This window comes from Brienomyrus brachyistius, unplaced genomic scaffold (genome assembly GCF_023856365.1).
Source record: "Brienomyrus brachyistius isolate T26 unplaced genomic scaffold, BBRACH_0.4 scaffold60, whole genome shotgun sequence".
Taxonomy (NCBI): domain Eukaryota; kingdom Metazoa; phylum Chordata; class Actinopteri; order Osteoglossiformes; family Mormyridae; genus Brienomyrus; species Brienomyrus brachyistius.
This window is the reverse complement of record NW_026042335.1, coordinates 1584005-1599713: the sequence shown is the minus strand read 5'-3', so window position 1 is coordinate 1599713 and position 15709 is coordinate 1584005. Positions and strand designations below refer to the sequence as shown.

Here is a 15709-nt window from a genome sequence, read left to right as displayed (position 1 = left end):
TCTGGGTAGCAAGTGTACTTTGGCTTAGAACAAATAACACAATTTAACATTAGAACGTGTAAATTAAGAGGAACACAATAAAAACTAGTAATAATTTCTTCTCTTTTCTAAAAAGATACTGATATCTAGTCGGATGGCTAGATGAACACCGCTTCAGTTCCCAAACTTCTCCTCAGGGGCACCTCAGCCGTTCCATGATTTTGACAGATTGACTAGCTGTATGAGGTGTGCTAGTGGCCAAGTCAAAAAATACATGGCTGCACTGGACGGTCGCTACAAATACTAGGATGATGTTAGCAGAGGTTCTGAAATGGCTAAGCTGAGACACTTTGACAGGCATAATATCATAGTTTTACACCAACACGAGGACAATCTAAACATCGTTTTCTTTGCCTGCCTAAGATTTTTGCACAGTGCTGTACATGGAAGTCTCAATTCAACCCTATCCTTTCCTAAGTGCCATACTTCTGTTGAAAAAAGAAAATTACAGATTGGAAACCTTTTAATAAAGAAACTGTGATAGAAAATTCTTGATTATGCTAATCAGTAATCAATAATGGAATGTAGATGATTATGCAAAATGCATTACCTAATCAGTAATTAACAATTGAGTTTACAATGTGTTGTTGATTTACACATAGTGGTTGAAACAATGTAATTTACTTGTCATTAATTGAATGTATCAAACAAGAATGCAAATCTGCTTAAGTAAGAAATTTCTATTTTCTATAGAGGAACTAACATGTTTGCCATATATTGCTTGATCAGCAAGAGGCCCAGGTCAAAGCAAAGGCTTGACCTGAGAAGTAAGCTGTTGCAGAAGATATTATAAAATGAATGCATGGTATTGGATAATATAAAATGTAGAAAAAGAGAACAACGAGTCCTAGAATAATATAGCAAAAGGAAAAGTCCCAAATAGATAGACTTGTTCTAAGCTGATAGGTGGACCTTGAAAACGTAGAAGAAACTGGTATCTCCAAATGGCCAAACTTTCTTTGTACTGCCTGGACCTTGAAAGGCAGAAGTAACTGGAACGTCCAAAAATCCGATTTGTCCTTGATTTGTCAGATGACTGTCGCATTTTAGGCCATAAAAGATGTATGCATTTGTTGCTCGGGGAGCAGAACACAAGACGCATGCTTGCTGAGTGTCTGTTCCCTGTGAGCTCATCAAATAATAAAGTTCTGTCAAACACTTAAACATCGGACTTCGAGAAATTTCTTCCACAAAACACTCTGTTCTCGTTAACAATTTTTCAGTTATAAATTCCATATTATACACTTTCTTTCCTCTTTCTTTCCATTGTACTGTCGTGGGTGGCTGGGGTTTTAGCCAGGAGATCGTTATCATCCTCCTGGCAATTACAAGAAGAACTCTCTGTAATACAACCTTATTTTCATGCACTATATTCTGTGGCATAATTCCTAGTATGAAACGAGCTGGTTCAAGTGGTAATTTTATGTTCAAACATTTATTTTTTATCTCTTCCTGTATATTTTGCCAGTACTCTGACAGTTCTGGATAATCCCAAAAAATGTGGGTGTGGTCTCCTACCAGGTCACAACCCCTCCAATAAACCCCTGATTTGAGGTGTTGCCAAACGTAGAGGTGAGAAGGGGAGTCTTAAAGTATCTCATCTTAACTTTCCAATCATATTCCCACCATGTAGGACTGTTTGTTATTCTGTGTCCTTCTTTACATGAATGAGTCCAATCTTCATCGTTAATGATAGTATTCATCTCTAGTTCTCATTTCTCTTTATTAACACTGTTGACTCTTTTTGCAATATTTTATAAATATATGATATAATGTTCTTTTTAACCAATCCTTTAATTGTTCATATAAACAATATACTGCGATGGGCTGGCCCCCCATCCTGGGTTGTTCCCTGCCTCGTGCCCATTGATTCCGGGATGGGCTCCGGACCCCCCGCGACCCAATAGGATAAGCGGTTTGGGAAATGGATGGATGGATGGATATAAACAATATATTTGTTGACTGTAGGTATCTAAAACAATCGGGCACTGGGAGGCCACATTTATTTCTAAGATGTTCGAAGGACATTAGATCTCCTCCATCACACAACTGATCCAACTGGTTAAACCTCTTTTCTCCCCATGTCTTAAACCCTGTATCTAATTTAGATGGTAGAAAAATCTACATTCTGTGCAATTTTCATTGATCTTGATATTGATGAAGTGCGTCCCAGCCTCTCTCTCACTTTTCAGAGCGTTTCCTATCCAAATGTTATTGATTTTATTTACTTTCCGTGTATCTTGATTAAAAATAATTGCTATGTCCAGCGGCAAATTTGGGCAGATACTCTGTTCCATTACCACCCACTGACCCTCCCTGTCCTGGGTAATCCATACCACTACTGATATAAGTTGGGCTGCCAAGTAATATTTTTTTTAATTAGGCAAGTCAGGACCCGCATTCTCTTTTGGGTTTAATAGTCTTTTCAGTTCAATCCTGGGTCTTTTGTTTTGCCAGGTAAATTTGGATAACCATTTATTGAGCGTTTTGAATGTAGATATAGGGACCCCTATGGGCAGGGACTGGAACATAAAGAGAAGCCTAGGTGGTATGTTCATTCTAATGCTCTCCACTCTCCCCAATAAGGATAGAGGGAGGATTTCCCATCTTTGAGATAATTCTTTATTTCACATAGTAATTTACCATAATTAGTTTTGTATAAGTATGATATACCAGGATCCCTCGGTATCTAAAGCCATAACTGTGGAATCAAATTTAGTATTTGCGAGCTTTAATGCAAAAAACATTCTCTGTAATATAAGTGTGGGTAGGTTACTGTAAAATTTGGACAAATCTTAAACTTAAGATGTGTAAGGTGTAGTGAACAGGGAGTTCAGTATAGGACTAAACATGCAAGGGAAGAAGTAGATAATTAGTGAAACTTTTGACCGGACTGGAGATCTTAGGATTCATACACAGATGTATGGCACAGCAGATATTTTTGTCTGCTTTTGAGATGGTTGACGTGACATATTTTCCGACGCGCGCTCTCTGTCCGCTGGTGGGAGTGTGCTCACCTGTCTGCATCGGGGCGGAAGTCCGCCATGCGCAATACAGAGAGCAGAGGAGAATTGTAAATGTGCGACCGTGTAGACGAGACAAAAATGACAAGCTTTTGTGTAAATAAGATAAATAGCATAAGGCTATTTAGTTTGTTTAATAAAAGGACAACGTATAGACTTATTCTATAGGAAAAGTAACCTTAAGAACATAAGAAATTTACTAACGAGAGGAAGCCATCCGGCCCATCAAGTACTTTTGGAGAAAACTTGCCTAACAGCTCAGAGTTGGTAAAATCTTATCTAGCTCTGATTTAAAGGAACCCAGGGTTTTAGCTTGCGCTACACTAGTAGGAAGACTATTCCATACTCTAACTACACGCTGTGTAAAGAAGTGTTTCCTCAAATTCGTTTTAAAATGTTCTCCCGCTAAATTCCACTTGTGGCCACGAGTTCTAGTATGTCATGTCACTCACCATCCAGACCTGTTAGAATCTTATATAACTGGCTCATGCCCCCACTTAGTCTGAGCAGATTCAGCTCAACTAACCTGTCCTCATAAGACATTCCGCTAAGACTGGGAATCATTCTCGTAGCCCTACGTTGCACCTTTTCCAAGGCAGCAATGTCCTTCTTAAGGTATGGTGACCAAACCTGTACACAATTTTCTAGGTGGGGTCTTACCAAGGAATTATACAATCATAGCATCACTTCCTTTGACTTAAACTCCACACAGCTAGAGATGTAACCCAACATTCTATTTGCCTTTTTTATTGCTTCCCCACACTGGCGAGAGTGGGACATGGAAGCATCAACATACACACCGAGGTCTTTCTCATAATCAGCTACCTTTATTTCAGTGGAACCCATAAAATATCTGTACTTTATATTTCTGCAATATTTCTGGATGTGGCAGTGTGTGAGGAGATGGAGACTCTGATAAAGTATCATAAGGCTAATAAGAACACAGAAAGGTGTAACAAGAAAAGGAGTGAGCAACTGGAGGTTCTGAGGTTATGGCAAAGGGAGAGGCCTGGAGAAAAGAGCAGAAAGTGATGAGAGAGTGATGAGTGAGAATCAGGCAGGAGTCAAAGGTGAAACAGAGCAGGAGGAGTTACGACTTCCTCTGTATCAGGGACTGTATCTGTTAGTAGAAGGGCCACCTCTGATATTTAAGGGCCACTTTCCAGTAATAGAGGGCAAGGTAAAGTTCAGAGGGGAAGAAACAGAAGGATGAAGAAAGTTGTTTATATGGGTACAGGGAAGTGAGCGACCTGCGGCGGCAGACCGTGAAGGAAGGACTGCGAAGGAGTGATATAATAATAGAAGGCCAGGCATGTGGGTTTAAGAAAAAAGGGAGTGATATAAAGGTGGGGTGCGGAGCAAGTGGTAGGGCTGCAGAAGGGCTGATGCATCTGATGGACAGCCCTAACCCTCCATGTAGAGGATGGAGTCAGTTTCAGGAGAAGGAGATAGAAACGGATAGTGAGGAAGGAGTAGAGGAGGATAATGCAGATCATAGAACAGTGGGAAGCAGGAGGGCTGTGAGACCCCCGATAGGGACACTCTGATGCTCCCCCTGGTGGCGAAAGGAGCACAGACACAGTATGTACCATGGGCAGAACAGTCCTGGCAGACGGAGCTTGAAAATGGATGAAAGTATTTGAGGAGGAAACTATGGGACGGCTCTTGGTGATGGGGGACATAAAAGCGGTTCAGGCTTGTGTCCTGGGGGTAGACGGAATGGAGAGAATGCTGGCAGTGGTGACAGGGACTAGGTGTGGCTGAAATGAAGGTGGAGCCCGTAAAGGAGGGGGAGAGCCCAGCTGCCTATCTGCAAGCCCAAGAAAAGCGGTGGAGCACTGAGACAGAGCAGGACCTACAGGATTCGGTGTTCAGAGGTCTGTACCGGAGGGCACTGCAGGACACGCTCCTGAAGCCAGTGAGAAGCAGGCTAAGGCAAGTGGTGGCGCTTATTACTATTCCTGAGAAGCAGCTGATCCACGCTATTGACTTGTACAGAGAGGAGGAGGACTCTGCTGAAGAGCATGAGAGGGAGCTGACGAAGAAATTGAGTCAGTCACCGCCAAAAAAACAAGGCCACTAATTGGCCTCCGGTTCCTAATTAGAACAGGTGAGTAGATACAATGGATGGGGGTTTCCTCAGAGGGTACCCATTTACTCACAAATTTGATGATCCTAGACCCTGGGGAGACTGGGGAACAGGCTGATTCAGCTGGTGTGCTGGAGCTGTGATCAGCCTGGACACACCTATCCAACCTGCATGTTCCAGAATCTTCTTTAGTAGATGTTCAGATAGGGGCCAAAAATGTAAATATGTCTAAACTAACATCAGAGCATATCCCAGTGAATTTGTTAGGCAGAGATGCTGTGTGTCAGCTGCAGATAGACATAAAATGTACGAAGGGGGAGTAGAGGTACTCAGTGGACAGTTCACCCTTCTGCAACAAAGGTTGTTGTCCAGCAGGGATAGTATAGCTTATACGGATTAGAAGAAGTTATTGGAAAGGTTTGGGAAATCTTAGAACAGTGGAGACCATTTATACAGGAACAATATAGCAATGTGCTAAATTGGAAATAGGATAAATACAGTTGTTAGTGGCAATGGGAGATTTCAGTGATCCTGGAGTGAGGGATGAGTGGGATCGGCTGATAGATCCGCTGCCTTGCCGAGAGAAAGACGGGATGCGCATGACGGCAGACTGGATAATATTAGGCCCTGAGGGAGTAGCCATTCAGATATGGAGGACGAGAGTAGTGGGAGAATGGTACAACACACCAGAGGAGGACCCCCCCTTAGCAGTGGCTTTTAATCAGCCCACGCTGGATCTGGGAGAAATGATGGGGCGAGCAAAGCAGGTGGTTTGGGTGCCGACAGAACATGAAGGAGTGCAGGCAGCGGCAGGAGAGAAGCTGGTAAGGAGTCAGTCGAGTGCAGAGAGTGTAGGAGATTTCAGAGGTTTATGGTTGTGGAGCATGATTGGAGTGCAGTGTGAAGGGAAATAAAGGACAGAGGAATGTTGGCAGGAGATGGAAGTGCCTGAGGAGGTGTGGTTCCGCTTTGGAACCCCGCCCCTCCCATCTGTGGTCAACCTTCCCCTTCTCAGTCTCTTATTTCTGGCCAGACGCGAGATCTTCATGGTTTATGCAGCGTGCAAGCGTTTTTCCCCTCCTTGTGTTCCTGTCTTCCTGTGTACCGATCTCTGCTTCGCCTCCTAGGCTCCGAGTCATGCCTGGCGCGCTTACTGCCATCTACCATCAGCCGACCTGGATTACCGACAGCGTCTGCCGTTTCAGCCCTCTGACAGCCGACGCCGGACCCCCAGTTACATAGGATGGATGGATGGATTCGAGCTTGTATTTGAAATAGAAACATCGCAGCGGTTCTCAGGCAACAGCTGGACATATTTATTTTTCAGCTTGGAGTTGTCTGGCTTTAAACGATTACATTGAAGCAGAGGTACTTGTTTTTGGTAAAAGCAAGAAATATAAGTTTTGTGTGTCTGTACTCTGGTCTTTACTCCCTGCACACATTGATGGCACGGAAGGACAGTCACTGCAGTCACCTATTCTCACAGACTGACTTTCTCCTTTAAGTGCTGATAATGCAGAAGAAGATGGATCATTGGCTTGCTTGCTTAATAACCACAAGCACCCATATTGCAGAATGAATGAGACTGAAGTGGATGGAAGGCCACATCATTCAGTCTGCAGTGAAAGAAATAATAGGAGTTGGAATTGATTATGATTATGGAGAAAATGGCTGGCTATGGTGAGAAAGCTGTGGAAATTTGTGCCAATTCACATCGGTGAGGGCATAAAGGGTAATTTCTTTCAGTATGGGACGAATTCACATATTTGTGCGAGGAAGGTAACAAAAGTTCACTAAAGTACACTATATTAAATTTGAATGTCTTTAATTAAAATGTTATGTACAGTATAACACTGCACCTTTTAACACTTTGCATGTCTGGCAGTGAAGGTCACATTCAGTTTGCTGAATGTATTCTCTGTCTTAAATGGTCGGTCTATTTTTCCTTCTGCTGGATGATGTACCCAATTTTCTAATAAACAAAGAGTATAATGAACAAGTTGATGTTCTGTGTGTCTGATACCTGTACGTGTTTGGCAAAGCAGTATATAGTTACTGCCTACATTTTTGGCTGTGCATGTGTGATTTTGATGGGAATATTATATTTTTATATCTGTGTGTAGATTTTTTCAGCAATAATTGAGTTTATCCTTCTGTACAGTATTTAAGGTTTTGGTAATTCATGATTTATTTGTATTTGTGCAGTGTGCAGTTACCAGGTTATAAATAAACAAATAAATAAATGTGACATCAGAAGAGATGTACAATCACAGTAAAATGTGTGAAAGTAATGGAATGTGAAAAATGTGTGTGAATCTCCACATGTATAAAGCGGCTGTATACCATAAGGAAAAGGAGCAATGGATGAATTACATAAAGTGCTTACTGTCCAAAACGAAAATGAGTCATGTTTGGCGTAACATAAATATTCAGTGAGTTAACCCTTCGAACTCGACAAACGCAAAATGCGTTTTTCGCACCTATTAATCTGAAGCTCTTAACTTTGGATATGCATAATGCACAGACAAGAATCATATGTCTTTGGAATCAAGAGAACTATCAGCTAACTTCACCAAGTCACCATATGGATGCAAAATCAAAGATTTCTGCCTGGCACTAAGCATGTATTCCTCTGTCACGTCACCGGTGGGAAGTAGGACCCAAATGCAAGCTGTAGGGCAGAATCCCCTTCGTGGGGAGTTTTATTGACCACCAGGTTTGGGCACAGAGACGCAAACAGACAAGGACAACTGGAGAAGATAGGACTGGGCACTTTACCAGACTAAGGAATGGGAAAACACAAGGAAGCTGATAGTGACTGACAGAAGGGGAGGAACATGGGGTGAGACTAATAGACACCAAGCGTGGCTCATCAGGGAGGAGAACTGGAGGGTAAGGTTGACTAAATGGGCAAGACATGACAGTAAACGCCCCCCTCCCAATCCTGTGCCCTCCGGGTACAAGGGCATCATTAAGGGGACACACAGACCAGGGCAAAACCAAGGACAACAGGGGAGACTAACCCCCAGGACACAACTCATGACAGGCCAGGTAATCCAACAGGGATGCTGACTATGGACCAAAAGACAGACAGTGGGTGTCAGTGGGTAAGTGGGAACAAAGGACACAGTAGAAGGAGACAAAAGGGAGGGATTGGGCATCAAAAGGACCAAAGATGGCACAGGGACAGACAAGGCAGGACACAACCAGACAAGACAGGCAAGCAACGGAACCAGTGCAACAATAATATGGCCAGGAGAGGGGAACCTAAAGCGGGAAGCAAGAGTGACTGGAGTGGGGGCTGGAACAGTGAAATCGGGCTAAGAGGTGAAACCAGGGAGAGCCACGGGGAAGCAAGACTACAGACCAAAGACTGAGGTATTAGGAGGGGCAAGACACTAGGTAGCATGGGAGGTAAAGTGAACAGTTCAGGGCCTCTGATGGGCTCCGGGGTGCCGCAGAAGGGTCACGGCCAGGGGGGCCTTTGGAATCCTGTCTGGGTCTGTAGAAGCTCCACTCGTCTGCGGCAGCCGAGGGAAGAACAGCATCGGTAGACGGCGAGGGGTTGGCAGAGTCGGAGGGTGTCGAGGGGCAGGCAGGACAGGAACTGGACCAAACCAGGGACCCTGCAAAACAAAAACACAGGCCAGTACCAGCGCCATGAGGAGACCGGAGGTGGTTCCTTTTGGGAACCATTGGATGGGATACCCTGAAAGACCATCTTGGACCAAGCCTGGATCAGGAGGCAGGTCTGGGTAGCATAACCTCGTTTTTTCCTCCTGGACCTCAGCCCACGACTGGATTTCCGTTGACCCTGCCGTTGTCGCGGCGATAGCCTCCTCGGCTGGGGAAACTTTGGCCACGGGGCTGACACCACGGAGTGGGACTCAGGGCAAGACCTGGAGGCTCCCACTCCATGTCCTCCGGGGGAATGTCCTCCAGGTCAGCCCCCTCTGGGCTGGCATTGTCCGGAGAGTCTGATGACAGGCTGGTGATGCCTTAATCCAGGCTGGCTGTGCCTTAATCCATACTAAATGTAATTAAACATAATGAAATTTAAAAGAATAAAATGGTAATTAGAGGAAAATTTAACGTGTAAGTTTTAAAAAATGGGCTTTTCCTTTCATCCAGATGTCTGCAAGCGCTGTGACTCTGTGATGAATGGTGACGTATGAGATCCTGAGACTGGGCGACGCTTCCAAGGATGGGTGGCAGGTGGCATTTCCCAGGAATTACAGGCAGGAGATGCCTGAGGAGCTCTCCTGGAGGGAAGACAGAAAGAGAAGAAGGGAACAAGCAGAGGCTGTGGGGAGAAAAAGACTGCAGAACCAGTTAAAGTTGTACAGCTGGATGGTACAAATGCCCTCAAGTCTTGGTCCACGAGGGTTCCTGTTTTTAATTTACAAAAAAACAATAAATTAATTTAAAATAAATCTTAAGGCTTATCATTTACATCTGTCTAGTAGTTAAAACACATACAATCGATTAACTTACCTGGTGATTTTGGAACTTCCGACTCCAAAGCAAAATAATACAGATTACAAGTAAATGCATCATTCTACTTGGGGAAAAGGGATAAATTAAATAAAGGGTTAACTTTGGAATCTAAATCAAAAACAGCAATATCATATCAAGGGTCTTCAATACCTTTTTCCTGTGTCTGCTCCCTTTACATGTAGATACTGATATAAACACGTACCTATAAAATATATTATGTTTAGTTTATAAGCTTATTTCATTATAACAAACAAGCACAATCCATAAGTGCACTAGGCCTAACACATGGTTCAGAAGCCTCCTACCCCACCTTACACCAGCCACATGGACACCATCTGTCCAACTGGGCAACCTCAGCGTCTTGTGCCTCCTGAAACGCCACCTCAGTTTCTTCTTCTTCCTCACATCCTTCTTCCTGAATGGTTTCCAGCCATGATCTGCCTCCTTGTGACACAATAGATCCCAAAGCATTCCCTCTACTTTTCTCTCCTTCTCCCTTAACCTCCTCCACATTCACTCCTACCTCACATCCATTCTCCTCACCTCCATTTACCATATGCATTACATTCATACCAGCCTCCGCCCCCTCCATCTCACCATTGGACGCCCCTTTCTGATACCTCCACATTTTCCCAAGTAGCCCTTCCCAATCCCTCCTTATCCCCCCCAACCTGGACAGTGGGGGTGTCGCTCGTGAGCACTCCTCCACACCGTCTCCCCAGTCGATCACCTCGTCACACAGGTTCCAGGCATCCCAGTACTGGGTGTTGATCCAGGCAACCGCTGTCTGAATTTGCTTTCTGAGGAGTAAATGATAGATAGTTAACCAACTATTTACAGTGATAATTAAATGAATAAAGACCAGACAGATCTTCAACCATAAAAAAACAGTTGCTATAATTATTATAATCATGGGAGTAAATTTCATTTAACAGTAGGGGGGGACAATAAATATAACATTTCTCATAAGCAATTTTTGAAGGGGACACAAATAATACAGTCAAATTGTACTTATGAAGATTTGTCCTCACAGTGAAAAACATTACTTCTGTCATTACTATTGTAGCAGGGAGACTGTGTCATTATGCTTATTTTCAAAGTTTTTCTCAGGTTAAATGACAAAGCAGATTTTTCTTCAAAACTATTTATTGCATTTTTTGTTATGTTGTTTACGGTCAAGCCATCAACATACAATAAAATTTAAACATAACTATTATTGTGAAAAAGATATCACATAAGTAATGTTTTGCATCAAAATCAACAATTAAATAACCAATTTACAGTAACTGTTCTATGCAAAAAAAAAAAACATCTGCAATTTAAAGCAAACTTACATTAATGAATGGACACTAAACAAAAGTACCAAATGTGTTTTTCCTGGTATCACGGGGCCCCACAAACTCCTGGCATATGTTGTTTATGTTAAAGTTGTCCAGCTCAAGAGCAAGAAGTCTCTTATCAACTGCTCTTATCGACAATAGATAAATATCCAACATCTCACTATAGTTTAAGTTATTTAATTTGTATGTTGATATTTTTTGCAGTCTGATTGAAAGATAATTCATTGCAGCTCTGAAGATAATTCTAAAGGTTCTAAACAAAATAAATAAAAGACATTCCTTCCTTTGTTAAAAGGTTCTAAACAAACTGAAAACAACCCATTTGTTGTTACAATCGTCCTTAGTAATTGCTCATCCTGAATATAATTGTTAAAATAAAAGCAATACAAGTCTTTATTCCACTTTGTCATTTTTAAAATTGAAATACTGTCAAACAGAGATTCTAACTATGAACAAAAAACATATAATTTTAAATTTGAATTAAGCATATTTGCAAAAAAAATGTACTGTATATGAAGAATCGTTTTGGAATCGGATCGTGGATCCCAGAATCGTAATTGGATCGGATCGCAAAGTACCTAAAGATTCCCACCCCTAAGTGACAGTCACATAATGTTGGTGGGCTTGAGAGGTCTGGTGTGCTGTACATTTTTCAGTGGCTTTCTTCCAATTTCTAAAGCCTGTACTAACGAAAGCGGCATCAGGTCTATGACCTAAAGAGGACTGGTTTGAAACACCTTTGCTGAAGTAAAAACATAACACCCCTTACACTGATGGACTGTAATTTAGCCATGGAAAGTCTTGATACGATTTCTCTTGAAATGTCAATGACTTCTTTGAAAACATTTGTTTTTCGATACACTAGGGAGGTAGTTGTGCAGGCACTAAGATCTAAACTAAAAACTGTGCTCCCTGTGCTGCTGCTGGCAATATCATCTCTTTGTTCTGCTGTCTCCGGCTCCCTCCCTGGTTCTGAATCTGCCCCTTCCTCTACTCTCACTGTCTCAGAACAGACTGACTCCTAAAGCAGAAATAATGCAGGAAAAGATGTTTTCCATACTCATAATACTCAACTTGTTTACATTACACTTGTTAAATTGACAGATCATACTGTAAATTGGTGAGCCTGTGATGTTCATCTACTGAACAGCCACAACTCAGAAAACATTAAAGAAATTGTTCATCCAAAAAAAAATTCTGTCCTTATCCCTTCAATAAAAGCACAACACACTTACCTGACACTGTACATCTGAATGACCCTGCTCTACCTGTCCCTCAATAATTTCTGTCTCCTTTGCCTGCGATTGATATTGTGACATTAGTAGTCATAAGTACCCATTCTTAAAGCCAAATTGCCATAATATGTGAACTTTTCGTTTCGTTACTTGGCGTTTAGGTGCACTGAAAAATGTTCCTATGTCCATTTTCCTTTTCTCTGTCATTTTACCTAGTCTATGACACTGCAAGGCAAGGCGAGTTTATGCTGTAGCACATTTCATACACAATGGTAATTCAAAGTGCTTTACACAAAGAAAGTAAAACTAACATAAAATAATCACAACAATAAAAACAAGGAATTAAAAAAAGTTTCAATTTGTATTTAAAATGAATAGTTAGGTACACTTAAGAACAGAATAGAAACTGATTATACAAAAAAATACAGTGGGGTCAGTTTGGACGTAGCACAGTGCTCATTTAGTAAATGCACAGCTAAACAATATGCTAACTGTGGCCGTTAATGTTAAGTTAATATTATGCCAAGTCGTCACAAATAAAACAATGCATTGGAAACTGCTTTGGCGCGTTAGTTGCAGTGCACTATGGAACAAGTTATTGTAAACAAGCGAACGTTAACTACAGAAGTAATATTTTAGTCGCTAATATATCAAATTCATGGGAAATTACATCGGTAATCAGCTTTTTTGCCGAAACTAATTTATGAATGAGTATGCATTAACTACATTAAAGATAATCTCTTTATTTAAAGTGAATAAAATACCCTACTTACTGGAATTCAACGTTAATAGATCCGCAGCCACACACCTGACTCGTGTGTGTAGAGTAGGTGAGATGAACTGGGAAAGCAGGCAGCGGGCCAAACCACTGTGAGGAATGGGGGGGACGCAGCTGTTTCTAAATGCATTATTTGGGTTTGTTTTATTTTCTACTTACACAATTATTTTAGGTATACGTATATATATTTTTCATAATAGAGAGTGCGTTTTTTTAAATAATTTATTGGGGGGGGGACAACTCTCGGATGGGGGTGGGGGGGCATGTTCCCTCCGTCCCCTCCGCGATTTACGCCCATGATTATAATGAGTAATTGTGGGGTTTATTGCTTCCGTAGGATAAGCGGTTTGGAAAGTGGATGGATGGATGGATGGATGGATTATAATGAATAATTGTGGGGTTTATTGCTTTCAGGATAGGCTCCGGACACCCCGAGACCCAGTAAGATAAGCGGTTTGGGAAATGGAAATTGTGGGGTTTACAGAAAAAAAAACTGTGCTGGCGATTATAACTAACATGGAATAGGAAACAACAGCGCTCCAGAAGTGAAAACCCAGATGAATGCTACTGAGAACTGTGTTAACACTGATGAAACTAAGAGTATTTTTTAAATTCTGTGCAACATTGTTTTTTTAAAAATGCAATAGTCAGCTTGAAGCATTTACCTTATTACGAAAGCAATGCCCCAAATTACTTAAACATTTTAGGTAAACATTTTACCATCCATTACCGTAAGGGTTCCCAGCCCCCGGTCAGTGTACCGGTACCGTCCGCGCTCAGTGCTCAGGGGGGGGCGGGCTGTGCCTACCGTCCTGTTTATTACGGGTTCGCGCCGTATTAAAAAGAAAACTGTCTGTATTGTTTAGTGCCGGATTTCCGTTCGCATAGCCAATCTCCCACCATTCCGCATATTTTATCGTGGACACCCCGGCAAATTACACCGCCGTTTTAGGGATCAGTGACATTTTTTGAAGTTTGGGAAGATTTTACTAACCAAATAGCTGTCTATCATCATCACTTCGATATAAGAGCACCCCCAATAAAAATAAAGACCACAAGTTTTAATGACATTAAAAACATGCAATAATTTTATCGACATGTACTACATTAGTATAGTATAAAAGAGTAAATAATCAAAGTAGCATAATATAATTTGAAGAATAAAAGGAAATTTTGGAGAGCTAACAAACTGCTCAATTGAGCGCCATTTTCATTCGTAGAGTTTGCTGTGCTGCAAACGGTAAAGAATATTTACGTTGTTTCTATGGAAACTACTCCCACTGTCCGCTTAACATTAATGTAATAGTACGTACGTTGAAATTGGCTAATGAGTTGTATTACGCTACGTGCGTATTACGTCATAACTCTTGCGTAACGTCCATTTAACCGGGGAATGTCGAAGACGTGCTATGTAGTTCAGATGTAGAAAGTTCTACGTTTCTTTTAAATGTTAAAGAAAGTTTCATAAAAACAAATTGTATAGCGAATGTTCAGTACAATAGGAAGCGTTATTTTATTCAAGCAAATGGAGCTGAGGCATAATATTTAAAGGAATGTTATTCAAAGGTAATAAGCTTCCACCACACTGCAGCTTAAATACACGCGTAATGAGGCAAAATACCGCTTTCTTAAATTAATTACATGATACGTGAATGTCCTGCTTTGTCTTCCAATAAGATAAGCTCGGTGGCTATAAAAACTCATACATTTAGCTGATACAAATTAATTTTGTCCTTTGGAAAAAAAAGTAGCTGATTTTTGGCTTGTTGAGGCTTCTACATATGACAAACCACAAGATGGCACTGCCTGAGCAGGCTTTTAGAAATGTACTGGAGTGCCACTAGCAGGCAAGCAAGTTACTTTGCAAGTTCTAGAGCACAGCAATGGTGTTTGACATTCTGTTAGCTATATACGCAGGGATGGATATAACTGGTAAGCAAGTACGCATTCACCTTTAAAAGCGATATGTGCAGCAATCGGTTGTTGTAACAGTGTGAATTCGTACGTACTTTATGTGCATTTGCGGCGATATGACAAGAAATTACCGTGCATTTTAACCTTTAATTTTCCTTACTTCTTTATATTACGTTTTCTCTGCTTTATTTCAGTCAGTCTAACATATTGCGCCACAGCCTTCAACCCAAATTTTCATAGCAGACTTCAGTTAGGAGTACGCCTTAGTAATGATTAACCTGGGACTCACCAGGGAGGTGTAGGGGGATACTATTGTAAATTGCTTAGTTTTAACTATAACAGCCTTAATAATCCTATCAAACACTGTGAAATACTGCAATACCTTTATCACTGAAGGGCTCGTATGATGCTCTTTCAAGAAACTCATTTTAAACCATCAGACGACAGGTGTGGATGGGCAGATCACATCTATCATTCTACAGTCTTTCTGCTGTAGAGCAAGGGACGTAGCAATATTGTTGCATACATCTATTCCCTTTGTTCTTTGCATATCTGATGTGGATTCCCGATCCAAATGGGAGATCTGTCATAATTACTAGTTTATTGTTCATTACACCTGTACTATTGGTTAACGCATGTGCTCCTAATTGCGATGATATTTTCTTTAAGCGTCTGTTCTCACTGGTACCTGATACCTCTAAATATCACCTTATCTTGGGGAGTGATTTAAATTGTCGCTTTAATCCAAAATTAGATCATCCATCCCCCAAGATAGCTCTGCCTTCAAAATCTGT

The 15709-nt window shown here is 41.5% G+C and overlaps 1 protein-coding gene and 1 long non-coding RNA gene across 4 annotated transcripts in view; one reads left to right on the top strand and one right to left on the bottom strand.

The window, feature by feature from the left end:
* LOC125725059 (syncytin-B-like) overlaps nucleotides 1-15709 on the top strand; it is a 176005-nt gene that overhangs the window by 138979 nt on the left and 21317 nt on the right. The window lies entirely within an intron of this gene.
* On the bottom strand, nucleotides 7932-13036 carry LOC125725083 (uncharacterized). 2 transcript variants are annotated; one of them, XR_007387314.1, is made up of 5 exons: nucleotides 12997-13036; nucleotides 12224-12286; nucleotides 9959-10448; nucleotides 8860-9850; nucleotides 7932-8777 (listed from the first exon to the last, which is right to left on the bottom strand). It is a non-coding gene; the product is annotated as an uncharacterized LOC125725083 (long non-coding RNA). The 2 variants fall into 2 exon arrangements; XR_007387315.1 differs by lacking the exon at nucleotides 12224-12286 and having other exon boundaries at nucleotides 7933-8777; nucleotides 12997-13030.